Here is a 24,728-nt window from a genome sequence, read left to right as displayed (position 1 = left end):
CTTGTATGTTGGCTTGGGGTATCCAAGGGTACTTTTCAACTTGTACACCCACTTGTACAACAAAGTATACTTTCCATTAGTCAAAGGAACCAAATTCCATGTATGATTTTTCTATAGTGAGTTATACTTTGATTGCATGGCCCTCTTCCAAGAGTGACTATCACCTTTCTGCATGGCCTCATTATAAGTAAGAGGATCACCAATATCTATCACCATAACATAATCCAAAGAGGGCTCAAACCACACAGTCTGTCATCTATCTCTAGTAGACCACCTCAAAACAGGCTGGAGGGCTTGGACATCTTGTGGAGCATGAGAGATCTAGGCTATTGGAGTATCAACTATACTACTGCAAGCTATCTAGGTGGATGTACAGTAATAGTAGGAAACTACTCTTGAGATATCACCTTACATACCTCAACAATATAACTAGGTTTTTTATGCATTTTCTCCTCATGGAAAACAACATCGTGGCTCCAGATAACCTTTCAAGCTTGCGGATCCCATAGGCGTTAGCCCATCTCACCTACATCTCCATAACCAAGAAATATGTATTTATTAGACTTAGGATCTAGCTTGTTGCACTTGTCCTTGGGTACAAGGTAGAAAGACTCACAACCAAAGGCATGGAAATGAGAATATGAGGGAGTTTTTCTAGACCGCACCTCCTTTGTAACTTCATAGTCAAGAGCAGTACATGGGGATTGATTAATCAAGTGTATAGTAGTAACAACTATCTTAGTCCAAAATTGTTGTGGTCAACCTACTTATTGGTGAAGCATATTGCAAAATTGCCCTTGAATTGTCCTATTCATGTGCTCAACCACCGCCATACCATTTTGGGGTGGGATGTATGGGGTACTCACTCAATGGACACTTAATACCTCTCTCATCATAAAACCGATCAAAGACTTTAGAGACATACTCAGCCTCATTGTCTGGCCTTAGTTATTTCCACCTATACCTAGGCTGGTTCTCAACCAAAGCAAGTCAACACTGAAATGTAGCCAAGACTTTTGATTTTTTATTAATAGAATATGCCCAGTATTTATGCGTATAGTCATCAATGAAGGTAACAAAATACTTTACACCACCTAATGACTTGCAGGGCATGGGATCACATACATACGAATGAAAGAGAACCAGTGGCTCACCCATGTGTGTCATACTAGGCTCTTAATGTGTATTACGTGTCAATTTGCCATATAAAAAATATCTATATGCCTCAAAGAACTTATAGTCAAGGGGTGGAAGATATGACAAACATGTAAGCATTTTCATTACTTTCAAGGACATATACCCAAGGCATCAATGCCAAAGAGAAACATGTGGAACTACATTCACTACCAAAACATGGTCAATTGACCTAGATACATGCAAGGAGTAGAGAGTATTGGACATACCACCACATGCAATGAAGATATTTCTATGGGCAATCTTCCATAAGGAATCACCAAAAGAAACTACATTACCTGCATCATCCAAAGTGCCATTAGAGATAATGCTCTTTGTGAGAGTTAGTACATGGCATTCATCATAGTGATAGTGATGGGTGCCCACCACCTATAGGTATAGGTGTGTGGGTATTGTCAGTGTAACTAATACACAAGAAGCTATGCATATGTGCCTTTACCCCCAATAATAAAAGATTCAAAAGGAAAGCATATTATTACTTTTTGAATAGTGGATTTCTTTGGAAGCACCCAAACAAGAAAAAATGTTTTCCATTGTGGGTCATATGTCACAAAGCTACTCAGCAGGTTTTGTATGAATTTCATGGAAGTCTTTGGGTTGTGGTCACACAGGTGTTTGGTCTACTTTTGAAAAGATTAAGGAGAGGTATTGGTGGAAGGAGATGTATAAGAATCTTTCATAGTTTGTTGAATCATGAAGTGCTTTGCTAGATGTATTCATCAATGAAACAGAAAGATGGTTTATTACCAACCTATCCTTTATCCATGCACTATAAATGGGTTGTTGATCTGTGACCATGCCTACAAGAGTTTGGTAGATGCGGTATATCATTCTTGCTTGTGAGGATTAGACTAATTAGGTGGAAGGAAGAGCTTTGAGGATTAAGATGAAAAATGCAATATGTAGATTTTTACTTGAATATTTTGTTGTTATGGTGGTAATATGACTTTAGGTAGAGGGGACCTTGATGTAGATGATTCTTGATACTTCTCTTGATTGGGAATCAAGATTTCATTGACATCAATGCATAATCTAGAGGTAATGGAAAAAGTGAGAGTGGGCATCCTTTTGTCATTAAGACATTGGTAAAGGCATGTAGAGGCATAGTGAAAGAGCGGCTGTGGTTGTTGTCATATAAATTATTGGGTTGATTGGACTACATATAGTGCAACAATAGGTACATGCTAGAGAAATTAATTTATTGGTCAAAACTAATTATGCCAATTGAACCCCAATTGAAGAAATGGCTACTACTTGGATTGTTTTGCCTTGGGAGGATGGGATGTTTAGGGAGGATATTCTTGCTCTTTGAATTTATTAGCTAGAGAGAAGACTGAATGACATAGATGTAGCAATTGAATGATTGAGGGTACAACAAAGAAAGGTTTAACAAAAATCACAAACTCAAACCAAGGGCTATACATGAGGAAGATTGGGTGCTTATCTATGATAGCAACATAGACAATCAACATAGTACTATCAAAAAAGTTCCAGGAGATGGTTTGGTCCATATGTATTGAAGAATGTTCATGATGATGCCGTTTATTCTCTATGTGAGTTGGATGGTACAAAGTTGGGGATACATGTTGCATGGAAACACATCAAATTTTTCAAAGAAGAGAGTATGATGCTTATGCAAGGAAGAAGACTTGGAGATGAATACCATGCAAGAGATTGAAGTGGATGATTTTGTGGAGGATGCAAAGGGCTTTGAACCTACTAAAGACTAAGAATTTTGGCATACGTTAGCAGGCGAGAAGTAGGTTTAGAGTGGCTATGATAAGCATGCTACAAGTACAATACATATACAGGTTGTAAAGTAGGTTATTATAGTTCATAGTTTTGGAAAACTTTAATGATCTAAAATGTGGTGTTGATTGACAAGCCTCTAATGATATGAAACATATTTAGAGTATAATAAAACCCTAGGACGATCCATACCAATTTTTTTAGCCAACCAAGTACGTACATGGAAGATACATTCTTTGAAAGGTCAATATATGTAGTAGACTATGTTTATGAAAACAAGACAGTAGGCTATTTTGGGTAGGAGCTTACAAAACTTGACTTTGGTGTCTTCAGAGAACTTATAATTTGGAATTGGGCTATAGTTTTCCTTTAGAAGCCTGTGATCCGATTTATGGTTGGAAAGTTATGAGAAGATTTATAAAAGGTTGTCTTGATTGACAAGGTTTTGAGAATAGGGAGTGACTAATCGTGGCAAGTGAAAAGCACTCACTCAAAAGCACTAATCCCAAGATGGAGTAGTATGGTTATAGTTTTCCTTTAGAAACCTTAGTGTTCCGAGTTATGGTTGGAAAGTTATGAGAAACTTTATACAAGGTTGTCTTGATTGACAAGTTCTTGAGAGTAGGGAGTGACTAATCATGGTAGGTGAAAAGCGCTCACTCAAAAGCACTAACCCCAAAATGGATTAGTGTGGTACATGCCATAGGATGTGTAGGCTTAGAGGGGGTGGATGTCACATGAATAGATGTCCAATAGTTGAAATCATAAGAAGAGCCTCTTCTCAAAGAACTCAATGATATGCATGTAGGATACAATGTACAAGGTTTTATGAGGAATTTAACTACTTCACGAAGTAATCTATGGGTGAAAAAGACAAGTATTAGGCTTGTTATGAAGAGGGTTAAGTACTTATTCATGTTGTAACTTGAGGCAAGCCAAGTTTTCTTATGACATGGAGTAGAATACTTGTTGAGAGACTTGTAGTGGCTTTGGGAAAGCCTTATGGGGGCTAATTTTGAATGTGAAGAACAAGACCATGTGGAGGCTGAGAAAAATGGAAATTTTGCTCATGTAAGACTTCTTGCTTTGTGTGGAAGAGAGAAAGAGAAGGAAGGATATTGGGGGATGAGACAAGAGGCATACACTAGGGGACCTTCTATGATAAAAGGGTGGGCCATATCTCTTATGTATAGGAGAGTTTTTGTGGGATAAATGACAAGAACTCATAGCTGTAAATATAGTAAAATAGGGATAGCACTATTGTTGTCCACATTAATAGATTTGTAAGATTTTCATGATTGTTCTCAAGCAATTTTTTATACCCAAGAAGAGGATATTTGTGGACAAATGTAGGGATTTCTTTACCTAATTTTGTAGATGCTTGAAAGGAAGGTTCTAAAGAGTCCATGCCTTGCTCTAAATAAAGCTAAAACAGGGTTTAATGCTATAATAGATTTTAGCATACTTCTCTTGCTTATAGGGCTTAAATAGAAATCATCCTAGCATTCCAAAGTTTTACTAAATTTTGAAAATGAGTTTATTGATGTTGCTCCTTGCATCAATAGATTGCCTCCCTTGAATGAAATATGTAGTGACGTGAACAATACATAGCATAAGCATCAAAGCCATTATAATTTGAACAATGCTTTATTACCACATGTTGCTTATGTGGTAGCATTAATGCTTAACTAACATCTTTTGTCATTTAGTATGTGGCACTTGCTATTTTTTCTCTCAATCTACTGCATTGATAAGCCTACAAGCTTTTAGTAATAAAGAATCATCTATCATATAATCTAACATGTCATTTTTGTTCCATTATTATCGGTTGTAAAATCATCTACTTGCCTCTTTCTAGTGTGACTCTCATTTTCTCATCCATCTCTATCCTAGGATCATTAAATCCCCCATTAGTATCTTCTAGCCCACCATCCTCATTGGCTATAAGATTCATCACAACAAGAGTTCTACTACTAAAATATTTCACATGTTTTATGAGAGTCTATGCAAGGGCACTCTCTTCTTGCATGTCCATGTAGCTCCACTCTTTATAACATATCAATAATATCTCTACTCTCCACAAGTCACCACTCATCCTAAAAAGTAGTCTCTAGAGACTCAATACCTACTTCATCATAAAAAACTTATGGGCCATCTACATCATATATTGCATAAGCTCTATTATCTCAATTGCATTAAAAAACATCATTTCCCCTAGCACATGGCTACAAAGGTGTCTCTAAAAAGCTATTTTCAATTACCACAAGATTCCTTTCCATAGCATAAAAATCTTCATAAAATCTTATATCCGCAATGACGATGCAATCAATGACAACACATTTACATCCTCTACACAAGCTTCTAGCCAAGCTAAAATATCTTCCATATAGTGAGCAAGATACTTATCACCACTAGGAGCATGTCCTTGAAGGTTTGAAACTGGAAGCACCATGTCTAGCAACTTGTATACATTCTTCATTTTGATTGCCTTATGTAGTTCATTATCATTATAAGGTTCTTTTAGGACATTAGCACTAGATCTTATTAACTTTATACCACTATCTAGGCTATTTTGCCCTCATTAGCATTCTCTAGAACATTGGGTTGGTCTTTCAAGCCATTCATTTCAATAGAGTAGAGAACATTATTTCCATGTTCTAACATTACTTCATCAATATAACTATAAAACTTAGGGACAACATCAATTTTTTAAAGTGAGACTAATTAAGGACCATCCTGTCAACAACGCAACTAGGAGTTTCTTAAGGACACCCAACCTCTTGTAAAGCAAAGTCCATAGGCAAGGTGTCCAATTGGTCTAGATGCTCACCCTCTACCATATTGATTCCCTTTTTATCATCCTTCAGATAGGGTACTTTACTACTACTTTCTCATCTATTAGGATTCTCAAAAAATATGGCTCATATTCTATTCCGCACATTCTAATGGCTTTGACACTCTTGAAACAGCAACCTCTTCCTTAGAAAGCTCTAGAAATCTAGTCCCAACATACACTTATCTGTTATCATGACCCATTTGTTGTGTGTAACACTCTTCCATCTCTTCTTGGTCTATGTTCTCTTGAGAAGTATCCCCAGAGGCCAAAATATTCTCTATAAATATGTCTCTTTCCTTCAAGATTTGATAAGCTTTGCCTTAATAAATCTCTCAAATAGTGAATTTTTTTGGGAAAGATTTTACAAATTTAGCTATAAAAGAGGTCAAATATGTAAAAGATTGGCTATAATTCACACAAAAAAGAGCAGCTAGAAGCTAAGTTTTTAAGATAGTTTATCACAAAAAGTCGCCTACACTGCAATGTAATATAGTATACTAGAAGCATATTGGCTTTCATATATAGATTTCTCATAAAGCATGTATGCCATGTCTTAGTTAAGGTCATGCAAGTAAGTGAGTCCATGAGTATGTATATCTATCTGCCTTCTTGTGTGTATACATGTATACCTTACCTAAGATGATAAGTTTAGATGATAAATGAGCTTTGATCACCAAAGCTTTGAGGATATTTTTCAATGTGGGATCCAAGAAAAATAGACTATTCTCAAACATGTACCATGTTGCTCCTCTCAATCCTTGACTAACATAGATTACTCTAGCTTCATCATCAATAATTTCTACATCATCCATCTCATTTCCTACAACTTGGATCCAATTCTTAGCACTCGCCTTAGCTTCCCATGATAGAAGAATCTAACCATAGATTGTACCACCATGAAATAATTTAGAGTGATTTCTCATCCCCAAGACCAATATACCTTTCACCATGAACTCCACTATCTAAGCCCATCAATCTTTATCCTCAATCACTACTCCAAAGGAAGTTTATGCCTAATTTCTCTAGTCGTTTCATACTTTCTTTGGAGGATTGGCAACAACCTAGAAAGTAGATGGTGGAGGGGATAATTACGTGTTTTGGCATCCCAGCTAAATTTAGATGCATTACTTTTGTCTTTCTAGTTTCTTTCTAATGTTCTCATTGAGAACCCAATCCCACCTTTGTTTCATAGTGATATAAAATCCCATTGGGATTTCTGGTAGCGTGAAATTTTTTCCTACTTCCATTTCCTTGTAGCTTACTTATAGCAACCACCTAGGAGGGGAATTAATGAGAGATTTGATTCCTCTCTTGGCTGCAATGATCAAACCTGATGCTTTAAATTATATTTGTAAACAATTCAAGAAATCTATAAGTAAGACAGAGTCATTATTGAAAGATCCATTAGTATCATTAGCAACAAATTGATTGAGTACCATGTCCTTATTGGTTAGGCATTTTATACCTCTAATATTTTCTTTATGTATCTTAGTTTGTACAACCCACCCAAGTGCATTAGCAACAATAACAAAGAGTAGACGAAGGGCCAAAGGGCATCCTTGTCTAATTGTCCTCCTCAAAGGGAAGGAATCACTCATTTCCCTATTTATAGCAATCGTGGTTGAGGCATTGTCAAAAACAGGACTGCCATATTTTCCTATACTTTGAAGGGATTGTAAAATAAAATCCCATTTAAGTCTGCCATAGGCTTTATCAAATTCTATTTTGAAGAAGAAAAAATCATGATTGGTTTTTTGTGCATATTGTATGCCTTCCCATAGAGCAATGATTGAGCCCAATATGTAACTCCCATTTATGAACCCTTTTTGTTCTTTCCTCATCCATGAATCTAAATGATTAGATAGTTAGTCATCTAACAAAGGCCTTAGCATATATTTTATATGTAGATGTCAAACATCTAATGGGTCTCTAGTTTGATAAGATTTCCTTTTAATTCCTTTTATGAATAAGTTTGAGTACCCGCTCATTGATGATTTGTTTCAAAGCTCCAAATCTTAAGGAATTTCAAGGATTCCTTCCACACACTTAGAAGGGAGGATGAGGAAGTCTTTGAATTCTTTGAAGAACTCATTAGGTATCCCATCTAGGCTTGGACTCTTTCCCTTAGCTAGGATATCTATTGTGTCATTTAGTTCAATAAGAGTAATGTCTTCATCCAATATGTTGGCTAAGCTTATTTGGGGACCACCTTTTTCTTGGTTAAAGTTCTTTTTAGCTTTAGCAATTGTTTCATCTAGATTACTCTTTATGGGAGTGCTAAAGATTTTAGAGAACAACTTTTTGGTAATAAGTGGGTTCTTGGCATTGTTTTTAGCCTTGTAACTATCTTCCCTTATGAGGAGTGGAATAATGTCTTTCTCTTTTTTCTTCTTGAGCACATTAAACATTTCTTCTACTCAAGTTTCTATGGGTTCATTACTGAACATCAAAGAGAGTTGAAGGCATTCAATCTTTGATTTTTGAACTAATCTTTGCTTAGCTTCTTAGCCCATAAGATCAATTAAATATTGGTCTATAATAGCTACAATCTAGGCTAGGGATAGGAAGATATAACTTAGGAAGGTTTTATTCGAAACGTATTGAACTAAGTTCCTAACAATGAGGTTTTTAAAAAGCTTAGGTTTAGTATGGAGCCATCTAACTTTGAATACTTGAGAATGATTAGATAAGGTTGTATAAGAAAATGATCAAACAAAAAATTATTTTAAATTATCTTACACTTGGCATTAACAAAGGTTGTAAAGACCTGGATAGGGAGACATGTTGGTTTAGAGCTTACAAGGTAAAAATTTGGGATCCATTTAAATAAAGACAAAGGGGACATTTTGAGCATCCATTTCTCATAACTTAGAAGAGTTAGAGCCATTTTCTCATTCTCAAAGAGGAAGATGAAATAATTAACAAGTAGGTAATACATTACAATTAGTTTATAGCCTAGGGGCTCCCAATTATTTCTTGCCCAAGACCTTAGATATTCGACTCAAAGGCGAGCCCCATGGCATAGCCCTATTAGAGCCCTTGTTTTGTTGGGGATAGGTACTTGTGCTTATGCCACCCTGGATTTACAACACATAGTGACTACACACATGTATATTGTAGGTAGTAGGGTTCCAATCATTGTCACTTTATTCTTTATTCTTTAAGTGACTAATGAATAAGGGAAGACCAGTTACACATTGAGATTGTTGGAGTTTCCACATAGGGTCTCTCTCTCTCTCTCTCTCTCTCTCTCTCTCTCTCTCTCTCTCTCTCTCTCTCTCTCTCTCTCTCTCTCTCTCTCTCTCTCTCTCTCTCTCTCTCTCTCTCTCTCTCTCTCTCTCTTCTCTCTCTCTCTCTCTCTCTCTCTCTCTCTCTCTCTCTCTCTCTCTCTCTCGTGCTTCATCTGCCATAGATCTTGCTTTTCCCTTGCTTCCCCTTTTTGCTTCCACTAGGGCTCTACCTTTCATTTTTTATTAGAGCAGGCATTGGAGGATCTTCTTCATCCTTTGCTTTAGCTCAGCTTCAAAGCTTCAGCTCCAGGTTTCATGGGATCCATTATTTTATCCTCTCAAGGAATGCATTGAGTTTTTCCTTCTCCCAGCTTGTTCAAGCTTGCTCTTGGTTGGTTGAAGAGCTTCCTATGGCATTGGAATATCTTCTTCATCCTTTGCTTTAGCTCAGCTTCAAAGCTTCAGCTCCAGGTTTCATGGGATCCATTATTTTATCCTCTCAAGGAATGCATTGAGTTTTTCCTTCTCCCATCTTGTTCAAGCTTGCTCTTGGTTGGTCGAAGAGCTTCCTAGCCTTGTTGGTGAGAAGTAGCCATTCTATCCATTTTGAGTGGATATAGAGCATGTTGCAGAATTCATAGACACCTATGTGAGCTTGATAGCACTTTCGTACTTTGGCCATAACTTTTGCATATGATATTGTTCATGTGTTCTATAGCTAGAAAAAAGAAGAGGGCAGCAAGAGCTATAGATCAAAGCACTCTTCATAGGGGTGATTATGTGCGATTTTTAGTTCTTTGTTTTAAATAGAACATAACACTTCTAGTTTGAATAGCATACAATTGATTGGTTTATGCTCTACTAATGCTTATGGGGATTGTTTGCAATACTCGAGTGATGCATTGATGCTACAAGAAAGATTTTGGATCTATTAGAGCTTGATTAGCTCAATTATTGAGAGCAAAGTTTTGAGCCCAGAATGTGCCTAAAATTTGCCAAAAAATCTAGAATTCAGGGTAAAAATATTCAACATCGAAGGCGACGACTGCAGCTAGGACGATTTTAAGCGTCAAGCGAAGGACAACTTTCAAAAGGCACTCGAGCAACACTTGTAGATTTTTCATAATTTTTTCGAATGTCGTACGGCATGCAGGGAGTTGTCAATCAGTGAGGGACGCCGAGACGGACACACAAGATTTTTCAGAGGCTGAATCGGAGCCCAGACACGAAAGATGCCAAAAATCGGCCAAGAATGAAGAGGTGGACAAAAATTAAGGCCAAAGGGGGTGCCCTTTGGGAGGGGGCACCCCCCCCCCCCCCCCCCCCCAATTTTTTTCAATGGAAGGTGGCAGCATGTCGTCGCCACGACCGTCCCGCAAAACCCCCCCCCCTCCCCCCCAAAAAATCAAGCATGGAGATTCCAAGCAACACATAGATTAGAGACCAGCCAGCAAATTCCCATTCTTTCCTGATCATATCGCCAGTCTTCACGTGAGATATGGCTGACCGAATGGAGAGATCAGAATCTAGTATTTCTCTCTCCTCCCTCTCTCTCCTCTGTATGGGCTGTTCATGCGCACTATCTTGAAGGAGGAATCAGGAAGGAGATTAAAGGAAACGATGATGGAGATTGATGGAGATGCTGAAAATTGATGTGCAGCATTGGATTGAGAGAAATGGAGGCTCTATCCGCTAGTCACGCAGTCATTTAATGCGTTGTGGGTTTTGTAAAAACCATGGTATGACTATTGTTATGAAGGAAATGAAGGCTTTTGGTATTTTATGATGGAAATGATGTTTTTATTTGATGAAAATGTGTTTGAGTGCTGGTTTCATTATGTTTAATTACTGTTTATCAGAAAATTCTGATTTTGCAATGATTTACATACGCTATTTAAATTCCCGCAAAACCCGAAATGTGGTTTTTAAGCGGTAAAATGATAGTTTTGCCATTTCGGGTGGGTGAAATGTGTTCCTATGGGGGAAAAATGAAAAATAAATTGAATGATAGTATGTTGAAGTGATTGGAACAAGAAAAATCAAAAAATAGCATATTTTATTGACCAATAAATCAAGAAAATGAGAAAAAATAAGTGGAAAAATAGAAATGCATCTCACAAAAATAAGGAAAAATATAATGAGTGCTTGTGGATATATGGTAGTGACAAAGCATGAGGTTTAGCCTCAGTTTTCCCTATCTCTTTGTCAAAGTTTGTGATTTACTGCTTTTCATACATCAAAACATGACAAAACGAACCTCTATACCTATGCAACGAAAGCAATACGTAAACATAGGGGGTGGGATGTTTGAATGGTCTGATTTGTGTGCTGATTGTTGCTGATTTTCTGGTGCATATCATGATATAGAGTTTGGTGTATTTTAATTAAGAGGATAGTAGCACAGGCATTGCATCGGTGCTATCCTTACATTGCTGCAACGAGTTAGTGAATGAGCATTGGAAAGCCTGGTTGTGCACAACACGTTTCCGATTGAAAATTATGTTTGAGCACTTTAGGACCATCCACTTTTGCATGTGCATGTCAACCAGGGTATCAGAATACAAAGAACTGGATGCATAGCACTTATTTTCGATTACGATGACCCACGCTTGAGTGCGGAAAGGCAACCTAAGCTGTAGGATAGACGTTCATTTCTTGGGGGATTATTTGGTAAGGACACATGGTATCTCCTGGAATACATTCAAAATGAAAGAGTGGAGTTTGTTTGTTTGTTCTATATGTTGAGCAGCACATCAAGGGGCCAATCCCTACAATGTAGGAGAGCTACAGTGGGGCCGCGGTGATTCCACCGAGAGGTTGCCTCCCATGTATGTGATTATCGTGGCATTTATTGCCAATGTGTATGGGTTCTCCCTCTGTGGAGTTTATAGAAAGGGAAACGTTGGACTACAAAACTATAAATGCATAGACTAGGCTTTAGGACAGTTCGTCCTTTAGTAGCAAATAGACGCTCCTGGCATGCGAGGCCGTGTTGGTGTGTTTGTCTATTGTGAGCATGAGGTCCGGCTAGTGCCATAGCCAGTGTCGGCCCATTTGAGGTCCCTTCAGTGGTGCGTTTTCCGGGAGACGCCTCAAAGTGGTGGTTCTCGAATCTAGGGTCTCTAGGGACCAAGTAGTCGGTGTATGTTCCCTGAGAGGGGCCGTCAAGCCGAGTTACAAAAAGAAAAACGTGCTGAGAGGGCTACACGGAGGGCTGAAATTCTTAGAAAATATTCTCCTCAAAGGAGCAACCTGATACGCATAAAAGGAAGTGGTCTTAGTAACCCAACTGCTGCACATAGTCCTTTAGGTACAAGAGGAAGTGCAAGTTCTTCCTCTCTTCCACCAAGTCAACCCACTTCAAGTGGGGGTGTGATCCCATCAGTCCAAACTCCTATTGTCAATCCGATTGTCGTCATGGCACAACCCATTGCAATCCCTGTAGAGGGATGCCAGATCTGCCAGCTTTAGGAGTTCCTTTGCCCATTTTTAATGGGTTAGTCGAAGAAGATGCGGAGTTTCACATTTGTGAATTCCAAAGATTAATGTTTAATTACCACATCCAAGATGAGGGACATCTTATGATGTTCTTTAACATGACATTAAAAGAAAGGGTTGCAGTATGGTATCATAACATAGAGACTGGAACCATAACTACAATCGACCAATTTTATGCAGCTTTTCGAGGAGAATATGCCCCTGAAAGAGGTGGCCAATACTGGTTGTGTGTTTTGAATGTAACACGCCAAGAACCCCATGAGAATGTGAAAGCCTATGCCAAGAAGCTTAAGGAAGTGTTTCGTAAGTTACAAACTTACATTCCTATTCCTCCGGCTGCCTAATTGCAATACTTCTTGCATGGATTGGATTTCAATATTCAGGTACAATTGAGCAGTGTGGCTTTGGCTGATATAGACACCGCCATCACATGGGTAGAAGGAGTAGAGTCACTATTACAAATGGCCTACTCCTCTCGAGTAAATCTTAATGCGGGTTTAGTACCTAGAGGCAATTTACCATTGATAAAATAGAAGTCAAGGGATGCCTATGAATAACCCTAATGGGAGAGGAAGCATGGTTCAAAATGTACCTTTGATGCCAGCTCCTCCTAGTGTGACTATACATATGGCTAGTCAATTGGCTCTATCAAATGTTAGAGGCCAAGCTTCGAACCCTAATGTTGTTCCCGTGAGTCAACAACCAGTGCCCAATCAAATTTTTAGGCCAATGGAACGACGAATAGACGATCAAGGCTATGAGTCGAGTGCCTCTAATGTCCTTGGCAAAGTTAAGGATATGATGAAGCACTACACTGACATGATTTTCGAACAATATCGACAAATAGCTATTGACGTCAATTTCCCGAAGAAGCAGCAGAATCTGATAGGGAGTCGACGCCCTGAAGAGGGTGGTCCCTCAAGATTCAGCTGTAAGTGGTGTGGCGGACAATATTTCCCTAGAAACTATCCAAATGTTAAATGTGATATTTGTGGGAAGTCGGGCCACTTAGCTACTACCTATTGGAGTAAGATTAGTTCCCTCCAACAAGGGAGTAAACAGCCAGGTCCAGTTAATCATAGAGCGCAAGGTAGTAACCTCCAGTAAAATGATGAATCAAGACAAATATTGCAAAGGGGAAAGGCCGCTATAGAGGAGTTGCCACAAGGCAATGGAGTCAGCATTATCGAGGCTGTATGCATCAATGGCACTAAAACCTCTAACCTATGAGCCGTGACAAGAGGCGAAAAGGCTAAAGAGGGTGATAAAGATAATGCAAAACCGATCGAGGAAAACCCTAAGCAAGGGGATAAGGGGACACAAGTCCTGAATCTTGGCGTGGAAGGTGGACCTCTAAGGCCTATTGTGACAGAAAAGTCGATCCTAAGAAGGATGAGGAAGTGCCAAGAAAGAAGGCAAGAGCGAAAAAAGAAGCACCAAAGCCAGTCCCAAGACCAAAAGAGAGAATGGTTTGGCGAGAAAAGAGAGCTTTGGCTACCTATCATGATTTTGATTTAGCAAGTTCTCTTTGCGAAGTCAAACCAGATGTAAACCTCTTACAGTTGATTAAATTATCTCCAGGAGTATGCAAGGAATTCAAGAAGATCCTGCGTATTGGGTATATTGTAGAACCTTTGGGCATAGCACGATTAGGGGAAGTTTGGTTTGATCATGCTAAAAAGAATTGCCCTAGGGTTCCAGCATACATGGAAGGAATATTAGTGAAGCATGCTATCGTAGACATTGGGTCCTCCGTCAATATCATGAGTTCAGAGTTGATGGAGAGGTTGGGTCTAGGCATCCAAAAAGATGGCTCCACCCTCCTTAGAATGGCTTATGATAGTCTAAGGCAACCAAAAGGTTGCATTACTAAAGTCCATGTTACAGTTGCAAGTGTAGAATGCTTCTTGGACTTTAGGGTGATAAGATTTGTAGGACGTCCTAGCTATTAAGTCTTGCTAGGAAGGCCTTGGATCTTACAAACAGACTGTCAAGTCGATATACCTGTTGGTCGAGAGGTTCTAGGTAGAGGTGCTAATCGAGTAATAGTCGATGCTTACCCTGAGTCTCCTCAAGTGAGAGAGCTCCTTTATCCTCTACTGAATTAGAAATAACAGATGATCCATCTGGTAGTGAGACATCATCCAGTGATGAATCTAAACAGGGGTCCACTACAGAGGATATTTATCAGATAACTCTAAATGAGCTGATAGAGCCTCAAGATAGGATAAGAGATGCGGATGTGATTGAGTTGGACCTTGGCACACGAAATGATTCGCGACCAATTAAATTAGATTCCATGCTCAGTTTAGCAAAAAGGGAGGACTATGTGTCCTTGATTCAAGAATTTCGTGATATCTTTGCTCAGAGTTATGACGAGCTAAGAGACATCCCTCCCAGCCTGGCTGTTCATACTATTCCTGTAAAAGAAGGCAGTCGTCTTGTGCATCATAAAGTAAGGCATATGCCTTTTGAATTGAGGGACGGGCTGTTTGAGGAGTTACAGATGTTACGGAAAGCTGGTTTAATCTTCCCTATATACCACACAGAATGATATTCACCAGTAGTCATCAGGAAGAAGAAAAACAACCAGATCCGACTATGTGTAGATTTTAGAGCGCTGAATAAGCAGACGGTTAAGGATTACTACCCTCTGCCATTTATTGACCAGATTTTGGATCAATTAGCGGATAGGGAAATATATTCGTTTATGGATTGCTTTACAGGATACAACCAGATGGCAATTGCAGAAGAGGACAAGTTGAAAACAACTTTCATTACTGTCTTTGGTACTTTTGCATACCATGTGATGGCCTTTGGTTTGTGTAATGCAGCTGGATCATGGCAACGAACAGCAGACAAGACCTTTGGTGACATCTCCCCAGATGAGTTGAAAGTATTTATCAATGACCTGGGGGCAGCCACTGTAAGGAAAAGGATGTTGATTATCTTAAGAAAGTGCTTTGAGCGCTGTAGACAATTTTGTATCGCTCTTAACCCACGGAGGTGTGTCTTTGGAGTGCCTTATGGGCTATTGCTAGGCCATGTAGTCAGTTCAGTAGGGATCGCAACTGACCCTCAAAAGATCAAGAATATAGTCACTATGAGTCCACCATGCACTCCGAAAGAGGTACATAGCTTTCTGTCATCGATAGGGTACTATCGGAGGTTTATAAATGCCTTGGCAGAAAGGACGTTGCCACTAACGAACTTATTATCCTTTAGCTGTCTATTTGTATGGAGCGACCCTTGTAAGGTAGCTTTCGAGGATGTGAAACAGGAGCTAGTAAAAGCACCAATTTTAAAAGCACCTAAAAGGGGCGATGTATTTTACATATTTTCAGCAGCCACCATGCATAGTATCAGCTGCTGTTTAGCCCAAATCTGGGAGGAAAAGTGGTATCATCCGATAGCTTTTGCTAGTTGAAAATTGGGCATATCAGAAATTAACTACACCTACATGGAGAAGTTGTGCCTTGCGATGGTCTTTGTGACTAAAAAATTCAGACACTACATCCTCTATGAGAAGGTAGTTTTCTATACGAAGGTGAAAGGGCTTAGATTGCATATGAACAAGCTACAACCGTCTGATCGTCTGGCAAAGTGCTTAATCACTTTGTAGGAGTTTGATTATGAGATTAAGAGTAAGCCATCGAGGTTGCAGGGTATTGTGGAATGCCTTGTGGGTTTCGGGAAGCCGAAAAAGACTTTAGCTGAAGGAAGTGATACTAAAGAAATGTTTAAAATTGATACAGCTTCTATCCCATCTTAGTATGCTGCTATCATGCATTATCTATCAACAAGAGAGACTGGAGCTGGTTTATCAATATCTAAAAAAAGGAAAATCAGACAACAGGCTTTGAAATTTTCCTTGATCGCAAGAACACTATATCAGCAGGGTGTTGATGATATCTATCGTCGATGTGTGATGCCTAAGGAGGTTCCTTTCATCTTGGAAGAGTGCCATGACTCTGCATGTGGAGGGCACTTCACTAGGCAGTTGATGGCATAGAAAGCTTTAAGAGCTGGATATTGATGGCCGCCCATCTTCCAAGATTCCTTTGAGTACGTTAAGAGATGTGATACCTGTTAAAGACATGACAGTAGAGAGAATAGGAAATGCCCACTTATGCCTATCATGGCTATCCTTCCATTTGAGAAATGGGCATTGACTTTGTGGGTCCTATCACCCCGTCGTCTACTACTCAGAAGAGATACATTATAGTAGCAACTCATTATTTTACAAAATGGTCAGAAGCGTGGGCGATGAGGCAGGACAATGCAAAAGAGACTGCAAGTTTTCTTTTAGAACAGATTATCTGCCATTTCTGACCACCGAAGGAACTAGTGAACCGTGGAACCCACTTTTTGAATAAAGTGATCAAAAGCCTGACTGAAGCTTGGCAAATCAAGCACAAAAAAATGACCCCCTATAATCTGCAAGCCAATGGGCAAGTCGAAAGTACTAATAAGTAGCTTGTAGGTATCTTGTCTAAAATAGTCTCTGAGAAGAAACGAGACTGGGACAGGAAGTTGTATGTGGCAGTATGGGCGTACAATACAACGTTCAAGTGAGCTACCAACCATACTCCATTTAAATTAGTTTATGGGGAAGAGTGTGTTACCCCTCGAAATCAAGTTGCTAACCATACAGTTTGCAATTAACCACTCTTTGGGAGACGAGGATGCGCTCTTTGAACATTTCACGACCATAGCCCACCTGGATGAGCTGAAATTGCAGAGCTTATTACACCAAGAGATAGCTAAACGTCAGATGAAGCAGTTGCACGACCTTAAAGCAAAGAAGTATACCTTTTAAAAAGGGCAATTAGTTCTGTACTACGATGCGCATAGGGAGCTGTTTCCAGGGAAGCTGGAACCTAGATAGGATGGCCCCTAGAAGATTGTCAGGACAGGGAAAAATAGGTCTACGGCTCTACTAGCTGATTTGCAGGGAGTAGAATTTAAAAATAAGGTTAATCTTAATAAGATTAAACCTTATTATTTCTAAGTATGCTAACACGGGAAAAATGCATTGCAGGTCCAGGCTGGGGCTGATTGGAGACCTACAAAAGGAACTTAAGCTGGTTGATGGGGTGGTTAATCCCTTATTTGGAGCACGCATATCTAGAGCAGAGATACCATCAGGGGAAGCTTATCTGGTGGAACAAAGGATACAAAGTGATTAAGCAAGAAGGCGGAACCTTTGTGTGGGAGATCAAAGTCTTCTGCCATCACTGCTTACGAATGTTGACAAGTATGCCTGTTGAGTTTAATGAAGAAGGCGGGATGGAGCCGTCAGTCCATCCTCTAAACATGCTAAATTTTGACTATCATAATTACGAATAGAGGAGTTCGTGATGGCAGGCTGTGTAAACCCATTGTGGACGTACACATTATATTTTGACGGAGTGTCCAGGGATCCTAATAAAAAAGGGAGTGTTGGAGTCATAATCCGAGATCCCCGACATAGAGTTACAATGAAGTTAGCTACTTATCTCGGGGTAGGATTCACTAACAACATGGCGGAGTATAAAACCTTGATTATGGGACTGCATATTGCCAAGCAAGGTGGTATTTGACGGTTGTTAGTAAAAGGGGATTCCCAGTTGATCTTGAATCAGCTAGATGGGACATACACAGTACGGAATCCCATCCTTTGTATGTATCATCGAAGTGCCATGACCCTACTTGAGGAGTTTGAGAGAGTGTCTCTTCAGCTGATTCCACATTATTGGAATCAGTTTGCGGATTCACTAGCAAACATTGCTTATGAAGAAGACATTTTCTTCAACTGTGGTCCTAGTTTGGATATTGCTATCAATAATGAGACAGGACCCGGTCGCTTGTGGGGAACGTTATCAGAGCATGCAATATATGGCAGGTGATGGTTGATATGGGTGATGCAAAGAGTAGCTGAGACCCATCTACCGTTGTTATCCTTGACCCATAGGCTGATTAGCCAACATGTTATGTGTACGCCTCTTGCTATATATGCAAGAGGGATGGGTCACAAACTTATGCATTTAGCTTAGGGTTGTGAGCCCTATTTTTCCTCTTGGAAGGGAGCATATTATTGTATGTCGGTACTATTTCGGGGAGGGATGTGTAGGTGCTATTCTATTTGATCTCGTTAGGCCAAGAGGGCTAGTCATCTATTTAGTACAGGTACAGTTAATGGTTTCTTGTTTTAGTCATGTGCTAGAAAGGTCCAAAGAAGAGCTTGGAAGGAGTCTATGTCGCATGGAAGCTTATCATGGCCCTATCCAGGTGATATCTCTCCTTTATGAGTACCGTGTTTTTTACACTATATGTGTCTGTGTACTTGTAGGGGATTTTCTTTTCTTGTTGGGGACCAGCATCCAAGGCATGAAGTTCCAGGTTTAGGTTAGGTATGTCTGAGGGAGGTATGAGTAGTCGTTGCCTCCTATAAAGACATTGCCAGGCATCGAAAGATCTGTTTTAAAAGGCAGTTTTGGTAACCTTGTTCTGCTAGCATGCTAGGCAACCATTCTAGGAGTTCTTGTTAGTTGTGAGGCAGTTAAAGAAGCCTGCCAAAGGGAAAAATGATGATGATAGAGAGAAGAAAAGGCAAAAAAAACCCTGAATATCTCAAGGAAAAAATATATATACAAAGGTATGTAAAAAGGGGTTCTAACCCCTATACAAGAATAGCAAAAGAAAAAAAATCTTAGAAGCAGTTGATCATCGCCTTGCGAAGGCCTGGTAGGTTCCTGGGGACAAGTCAGACCTGAGGCCAATGCCTTGCCCTTCCTTGGGATGACATCTTGCCATAAGGAAAAGAAAGGAACATTGGAGTGAAAATAAAAGTGAGCATTCGAAAAGGATTAAGTGTCACCTCGCGAGGGCTTGGTAGGTTCTTGGGTGCCGAGACAGGGCCCGAGGCTGATGCCCTGTTCTCCTTGGGTCACTACACTCAGCTCCCTTCTTTTTACACGTTGGAGTATGGAAAAATAAAATCCGAAAAGAAGAAATGTGCTAAAAGAAAATACTTCTTGATCAGGCTATAGGAGTCCTCACCTAGTAGGAGCTTTTGGGTGTGTTGTCCCTAGTTAAGTAAGTAGTTCAGACCACCACTTAGGGAAACCTCTTTGATAGTTCTTTTTAGTTTGGCCGTGTTGGAGCAATCGATTAGTGACTAGCTTCGGACCTTCTATCAGATTATGCTAGGCCTACTCCTTGTGGATTTCATGCCTTGGTTTTGTCAGGGGTAGGGTGAACATTGTGATGTGTTTTAATATGTGTCTATTTTGTATCAGATTGAAGCTTTCTTTGGTTGTTTTGTGCAAATCTATTGTGGGATTCGACGAGCTGAGTCGCCCTATCCCATGGTCCCCAATGAGAGCGGAGTTTTGAGCCCGGAATATGCCTAAAATTTGCCAAAAAATTCGAAATTTAGGGAAAAAATCTTCAACATCGAAGGCGGCGGCTACAACTAGGATGATTTTAAGCATCAAGCGAAGGACGACTTTCAAAAGGCACCCGAGCGACACTTATGGATTTTTCATAATTTTTTTCAACTACCGTACAGGATGCCGGGAGCTGTCAATCAGTGCCAGACGCTGAGACGGACGCGCAAGATTTTTCAGAGGCCGAATCGAAGCCCGAACACGAAAGATGCAAAAAACCGGCCAAGAATGAAGAGGTGGACAAAAATTAAGGCCAAAGGGGGTGCTTTTTGGGAGGGGGCACCCCTCCCCCCCTTCCATTTTTTTCAATGGAAGGCAGCAGCATGTTTTCGCCACGACCGTCGCACAAAAAAACGCCCCCCCAAAAAAATCAAGCATGGAGCTTCCAAGCAACACATAGATCAGAGATCTGCCGGCAAATTCCCATTCTTTCCTGATCATATCGCTGATCTTCACACGAGATCTGGCTGACTGAATGGAGAGATCAAAATCTAGTATTTCTCTCTCCTCCCTCTCTCTCCTCTCTATGGGTTGTTCATGTGCACTATCTTGAAGGAGGAATCGGGAAGGAGATTAAAGGAAATGATGATGGAGATTGTTGGAGATACTGAAGATTGATGTGTAGCATTGGATTGAGAGCAATGGAGGCTCCGTCCGCTAGTCATGTAGTCATCATATCATGATATAGAGTTTGGTGTATTTTAATTAAGAGGATAGTAGCACGGGCGGTTCCTCGGTGCTATCCTAGGAAGGCTTTTGTTTAGGGCAATCAACAAAGAGGTGTGTGATTCTGCATTCAACACATCCCTGATCAGCCTTTTCTTGATTTGCTTGCTCCCGTTTAGGGAAGCGCAAAAGGATATGTCTTTGGTGACCACAAGTCTAGTTCTTGATCTACCCTCCTAAGCCTCTACCTCTTTGTCTACTCAACGCCATCACTGGTACTAGTCAGTAGTCCATAAGGACTACATTTCCCTCTTTGTCATATGAGACGTAAGGGTATACGTAAGGCTCTTCATCATTCGGCTCTTCCACGTAGTGGATTGGAGCATCACTTGATTGATGGGTCACATAAGGTCCAGGTGGTCTAGGTATGCCCGTGGGGTTTATCTCCATCCTAAGAATGGCTGGCTTGCCATCATTGGGTGTCGAGAGAGGCAATTGGTCTCCCCTTCCAAAGAAGTTTGGTGGCCTATTTGCTAGGTATGGTGGATTATATGGTTGCAAAAATGGGGTCTCCTTGGCTGCTTGCAATGCATAGCATCATGGCCGGACCTACCACAATTGGCACAAGGTCAAGACTAAGGGTTGTGAAACTCAGCTAACAGGTGGTTTTTGCCACAAAATACGCATTAGACGTGAGGGCATGTTGATCATCTCATTATTTCTTGTAATCTAGCTAGATCCATCCTCATCTCTGTTAGTACCCTTGTCTTTATCCTGAGCACTTGGACATGATCTTTTGCTTGTTGCTGAAGCTCTCTTGGGATTCCTAGAGGTAGTTTCTTCTTGATTTGACCTCCTTGAATTTCTCTCCTTGAGTTAGTTGTCCACTCTAATGGCCTCTTTAAAGACCCTTGTCAGCACATCTCGCTGTAAGCTCGAGTTGCTGACCACAAGGCCTTGTAGAGCTCTTTGCTTCGTATTCCATTAATGAATAATGTGGACACAGCTCTCTTGGTTGGTCGCTTGCTAGTAGGGATTCTCTTGAAGAGACTCCTCATGTGGGTCGCGTAATCTGAGATATCTTCCTTATCCCTTTTCTTAACATTCATCAACTGCACTAGCAGGTTGTTTGAGTATCTAGCCTCCTCCGAGAATCTCTTAATGGAGAGATTCTTCAAGTCATTGAAGTCATTGTGCTTTGTGGCATCTAGACTAGTGTACCAAGTCATTTTCTTGTCGTCTAAGCATAAGCCGAAGACTTGCGATCGCTAAAAGAGATCAGTGAGGCCGTTGGCTTTGCACACCTGCTCGAACTACTCTATGAAGCTATAAGGGTCATTGTCTCGCTAGTATTTATCTAACTGCTTTGCGACTATAGGGATTTTAGATTGGCTCTTGGAGCCATGAGTAACCCCTAACTAATCCTACAAGCAACAAGGTTGCCATTGCAGTGGCACCTTGCTTGGAAAAAGCATTGTTTAATAGTTGCTTCATGAGAAGCTCACTCAGCATAAGATCTCCCTCTATAGCGCTCTTTCCCTCTCGGCATTAGGACCCGTCCTATTTCTGCTTGCTAGCACTAGCACATGCTAAATTTCACACACTTCCATGTTCTATCGCAAGCTCCTTGCTTGCTGTTCCTGATTGTAGGTCACTAGGCTTCACAAAGCTTCGCGCACTAGTCTCCTCTCCTCTCCTAGGTCTATTATGACATCCTTGAACATCTTGCCATGGTGGTCTATCCAGGCCTATAGGTCGTAATTGTCAACCAGTCATTGGATTTTGGTCTTTGGGAGACCACCTATGTTGAGCTCCTCATCCCATCCATGGTTAATGCTTGTCTTTGCATATCTGCAGTCTTGTGCTCCACCAAGTTTTTGATGAGATTGATTAGGTCAGGTAGATCCACTTCTCCAATGGTTCTTTCCTTGCTATGCCTAGCTTCTCTGTTGCATTTTTAGTTGGATCTTGCACTTGGGGTTTCAATCACCTAGCCAAGTCTCAGAGTCTTCTTCTACTGTTGGGTTCCTTCAGGTTATTACATCTGAGTGTGTTCCTTATTACTTATGAGAAATTCTCAATTTACAGTGACTGTGTGCGTGCGTGCGTGCGTGCGTGCGTGCGTGCGTGCGTGCGTGCGTGCGTGCGTGCGTGTGTGTGTGTGTGTGTGTGTGTGTGTGTGTGTGTGTGTGTGTGTGTGTGTGTGTGTGTGTGTGTGTGTGTGTGTGTGTACTCTCTTTCATGCACTATGTGCAATTAGGATTTTAGCTCTTATCCAGTGTACTTCAAGTACTGGAAAATAGTATGAGTGCAAAGACAATATGACTATTTAGCTTTTACACTCCTGCTTGTGCTTGTGGCATGATGAGGCTCTAAGCTCGGTTCCTGGTCTTCCTTATTGCCACTTGTCAGGGTTTCCACTATGTCTTCAGTTTGTTCAAGATTGTTTTGGGGTCTTACAATCAGCCTACAACACTAAGCGTGTCAAGTTTGCTAAAATGTGTGTTAACACGCTTCCTAGCTATTCAGCTATGATTTCTAGGTCTATAACTGTCTATAAGGCATTTGATGAGTTCTCCTGGTGTGGGTCATGCTCTTCATTGGTCGGGGTTTATCAAATTTATAGATTTTTCTCTTAGGCTATGTCTGATTTACTAGAGTCCGATTATGAGAATCAGATGTTCAATTTACCAGTGTCTGATTTAGGATGTGTTCAATTCTTGGAATTGGATAGGGTTAGGGTCTGATTATCACAATTAGATAGGGTATGTCCAATCAAACAACGTGGGGGGCTCCGATTTGGATATGTCCAATTCTAGGAATGGGACGGGGGCACTTGGTCCAATTTGGATTGGTGTCCGATTGGATAGGTCAGTGGGTCAGATTCTATGGTTCGATTGCCATGATTGGATGGGTTGAGTGTCTGATTGAACAAGGTGGTGTGTCCAATTCTTGCCTGTTCGATTATCAGATTGGATAGGGGTGCGTTGTCTGAGTGATGATGTGGCAAGTTTGATCCTAAGTGTCCGATTTTGAAAATTGCACAAGGTGGTCCGAGTGTCCGATTCTAGGAATGGGACACTGTTACAACCGTTTGATTCCGACGGTTGAAACAACATACCCGAGTATGATTCAATAAAAAGTTACACAAGCATGCTAGCACTCCATATTTTCCAGAATGCAACTAGGGATGTAGAGGAAGGGTCTCATATACATGGATGTCATGAAAACCTCCAATCTAGCTCAATCAATCTGTTTCCAAGTAAGGGCTTCCAAGCGCTCTCTCTCTCTCTCTCTCTCTCTCTCTCTCTCTCTCAATGTCAGGTCACAAATGAGGCTTTCCCTTGCCTCTCGGGGTCTTAATCCCTTGTGTTGGGCACAACCTTAATCTCATTGATCACTCCCCTTGCTATTCCAACACATCTAACCTCTCACTTTTTCCATTTTTTCCTGTTTATGCCCTGTTTGGGCCTATTTTATAGTAATAAACCTTAAGCTTTTTGCTTCGATTTCTCAATCCTAACCTACTCTAAATCCAACTAAAATCACGGGCAAAGTACTGAAATGATTTCTCCTACTCAACTAATAATCAAAAACCAAAAATATTTACTTGTAGCATGTATTAAAAATCCAAAATATCCTATCTAACTCAAGATCCAGTGTTCCAGGATGAAACCCTTACTTTAATGCTCTATTTGAAGTACACAAGCGCTCAAGCTTGAATCCCTTGGTCCCAGAAATGACACGAAAATGTGAAGGGCGCTCTCGCTCAACCGCCAAGACCCACGGACCACTTATTCTTTTGAGTGTTTCAAGTGAGCACTAATGGCTACCTTTCACATAGCCGATGCGCTATCCCTCTTTACAAGTGTAGTGAGTTTACCTTGATGCCCGATTGAGTTGCTTGCTCTTTCAAGCACTCAGATAGCTCCACGATTTGTGATGCAATCTCAAGGATCCTCAAGGCTCTTCCTCCAAGCTCCATCCTCCATAGCCACGCGCGAGACGAGAGAAGAGAAGAGAAGAAGAAGATAGGAGATGGTGGAGGGCTTCACCTCCAAGATCCCTCACCCACACACACTCACTCCCTCACTCACTCACACTCCCTCCCTCAAGCACTCATAA

Source organism: Lygodium microphyllum, chromosome 29, assembly GCF_053477565.2.
Source record: "Lygodium microphyllum isolate KBCC chromosome 29, Lygodium_microphyllum_v1.1.10, whole genome shotgun sequence".
Lineage (NCBI taxonomy): Eukaryota > Viridiplantae > Streptophyta > Polypodiopsida > Schizaeales > Lygodiaceae > Lygodium > Lygodium microphyllum.
Note: the sequence above shows the minus strand (reverse complement) of the source record.